Below are 3,426 nucleotides of genomic sequence, written 5' to 3'. Positions count from 1 at the left end.
GATTGAACCGTGATTAAACCGGCCGTTGCCGGCAACTGTTGTCCCCGTAGGGACTGTGCAACCATTGCGTAAGGAACTGCTTACGGACAAGCCCGAGAACTTGCAGGGCAACCACAAACTTAGTGCAATGTAAATAAAAATGTTTGTTGGCTTGACACCGTTACCGCCTCCGGAGAGGCTGATTTGGGAGGATGGGCCTGGAGGAAAGGGATGGCCTAGGCCCGCCACTACCGTAACCGGTGGCGATCCTCCGGGGGTTCAGGGGTCCCCTTGGACGTGGGCCCCCTGAAAGAGACAGAACCCGCTCGGGCAACTTGGTGCTGGACTGGGGTCAAGGGGTGCTGCCCGCTTCTTAGGGGCAGCATCAGGGCCAGGTTGTTTGGGTGGGAGAAGAGCGGAAGCTGTACCGTTGTAAAATGTTTATGATGCTTTTACATGTTTTACCGTTTTATTCTTTTTCAGTTGTGAAAATAAAACCGGTGATGGACGGGCAGCCCGCGGACGGTCTGCATTTTACTATAGGGGAATGTGGCGCCCTGGACAAGCCAGGTCGTCACAGGTACTACACCAACACGCTCTACACTCCGGCTAGGCACACCGAAGCTAAACACAAATCCTAGTTGCCTTCCTCCAGGGGCTGATGTCCACACCAGGGGGTGGGCCAGGCGGTTGATCCCACCCACCGAGGAGTTCACAGTCCTGGAGGCGGGAAAAGGAGTCAGATTAGAGATCAGTTTTGGAGTTAGAGAAGTGAAGAGGAGAGGAGACTGACCGTGTCCGTGTGTGTGGCCCGGGCACTCAGCAAGGTTGGCAGACGGTGGTGACCTTCTGCAGGAGAGGCTGATTGGAGTGAACCGTACGGACCGGGGATGGGCGGTGGCCCGCCGGTACCAGATCGGGGAGTGAAGAGAAGCCAGCACCATCCGGCAGGGCCTACGGACCCCGACCAGGCTAGGAGTCGCCGTAAAACCGGTCAAATCCGTTAGCGACAGGAACCTCCAGGGTTTCCCAGCAGTCAAGACCCGATTGAAGGCAACAGCTCACACCGTAGAGGGAAGCACAGTCACCGCCAAGGCTACAGTTCCCAGGGCCAGAGCCTGCGGGCAAAAGGGGCTCCCTCAGCATCCATCCAAGCTGGGGAGCGGGTTACCGGTGGGAAGCCCGCTAGATTTTGGGGGAATAAAAGGGGTCCACCACCACATCCCCACAGGTGCACACCCACCCATCAAAGAGAGCTATAAGCCAATACCACCTTCACATTGCCAGTGTACCAAGGACATGTTGAGCAACATGAAGGCGGCTGGGGTTATCCGTGACAGTTGTAGCCTTTGGGCAGCTCTGTTGATCCTGTTAAAAAAGAAGGACGGCACCACTCCCCGTATTGAGGAATCGCTAGCTGCATTGAGAACTGCAAATTATTTTTCTACCCTTGATCTCACTAGTCACTATTGGCAAGTGTCCGTTGCTGAGGCAGACCGGGAGAAGACCGCCTTCGCCACCCCTATGGGTCTCTGCGAGTTCAAAAGCATGCCCTTCGAGCTGTGCAATGCGCCAGGAACCTTCCAGAGGCTGATGGAATGCTGCTTGGGACAAGATTTTAGGGTGTATAAAAAGGGAGATTAGATCCCGTGATCCCAACGTATTGTTACACCTCTATAAATCACTTGTAAGGCTACATCTGGAATATGGGAACCAGTTTTGGGCTCCACATTTTAATAAGGACATTCAGAAGTTAGAGTCAGTTCAAAGGTGGGCAACTAGACTACTACAAGGAATGGAAGGCCTCCCATATGATGACAAGTTGAAAAAGTTATTAAGTGATTATTGGCTGCAATGGGGCTTTCTGGCTGGTGCCAGCCTCTCTTCTTAGCACACAGGAACCACAATCCCTACACCATGCTTCAATGGATTCTCTCATCCCAGCCCAGTAAAACTACATATTTTACACAGTCATAAGCAGCCAAAAGGGATCTATTCTATTCAATTGCAAATGATCTAGATAAGACTGAGAATAAGATACTGCACGGGACATAGCAGAGTTGGTCAAGTTGAGTGGAGATGAGTTTGCTATTTGGCACAGCTTTTTGCATCAATAAAGCAAGTAAAAGGTGTGAAAGATAAAAAAAAAGGGTGAAAGTGTGAAAAGTGAATTGGCCAAATTGAGGTGCATATAAAGTTTTTGCTTTCTTTCAATTCACTAATGGGGCTCATTTGAATCAGGTGAATTGAGTTCTGCTTTTGGAAACTGGGTTAAGAAGGGGTGCACCGGTCCTGGAGGTACTGCAATACCAGGTCAATGCGTGGAGTGGACAGAGCAAGATTTTTTCCATCTCCTTGTTCTAAAAATCCATTTAATATATGGTCCCCAGAGAGGGGACGTATCAGATATTAAACTGATAAGAACAGATTTAATTTTTTTTTTTTTCTGTTTATCAGTAGGACTTCAAAATAACAAAGGTGATCGCCTCCCGTTGCCTGGGAACCGTCCAGGCACAAGAGGGCTATGTGTCACCAGAAGGCGCACACACTTCCTCAAGGCCGGCAGACGTGCAATCCCAGGCACCTTCCAGTACCGACCAAGGTAGCGTCCTCCGAAACTACACTTGATCTTAGCCAAAAGGCCGAGAAGCTATAACCCGAATTGGTTACGGCCTTGAGTGGCACCCTGGCCTATACCGGACACATCTTAGGGAGAGGGAGACAAACCCACGCCTACAGAAGACATTTTGTCACCCAAGCCAACCCTTGAAAAGGCTGTTTTGCAGAGCAAAAACAAGAAGAATGGTGCTTTTTGCAGCCGCCGCCCACTGCAATGAATCTGAATAACTCCTCCTTTTGGACACAAGCACCTCCCCTCCCCCTTGCAGTCTTTCCAATTCATGATACAAAAAGACGGACGGACAGGACAGGACAGGACAGGCTGCCTGACTTTCCGTCACTGCCACCCTTTGCCATCCTTGCCCGTAGAAAGCCCTTTCATCATCCCCAAACCCTAATCTTTTCCCTTCCCTTCCCAGATGCGTCTCACTCCCTTTCATTAGGAAGTGAGCGCAGCCTTTTCTCCGTTCTGCACATGCGCGACGTTAAACACAAATGCGCAGGCGTGCGTTCCATTACCCTCACTGCATTCCACTCCCATACAGGAAGTGGGCGCAGCTATTACTACGGTCGCACATAAAAGAACCCACGGCCACCACTGCACATAGCTGACTCCACCACAGGACACCCACTTCTACACCAACACAGGTAAGACAGGATCGGCACCTCTATGCTCCTGTTACAATCAGGCTCAGTCACCATGTGATAACGCTCTCAACTCTTTAGTTGCAGGCTCCCCTTGCTTCACCTCCACTGGCTGTGCTGCCATTTCCTCTCCCACCTGGAAGGTATACTTTATTCCACTATTTTCCTGTTTCTCTCTTCCCC

At 50.8% G+C, this 3,426-nt stretch overlaps 1 pseudogene; it reads right to left on the bottom strand.

Moving 5' to 3' along the window:
- Positions 1–2,255: 2,255 nt before the first annotated feature.
- On the bottom strand, positions 2,256–2,462 carry LOC142281307 (U2 spliceosomal RNA; annotated as a pseudogene).
- Positions 2,463–3,426: the final 964 nt, after the last annotated feature.

Source organism: Anomaloglossus baeobatrachus, unplaced genomic scaffold (assembly GCF_048569485.1).
Source record: "Anomaloglossus baeobatrachus isolate aAnoBae1 unplaced genomic scaffold, aAnoBae1.hap1 Scaffold_470, whole genome shotgun sequence".
In the NCBI taxonomy this organism is placed as follows: domain Eukaryota; kingdom Metazoa; phylum Chordata; class Amphibia; order Anura; family Aromobatidae; genus Anomaloglossus; species Anomaloglossus baeobatrachus.
Note: the sequence above shows the minus strand (reverse complement) of the source record. Positions and strands in the feature narration are given on the sequence as shown.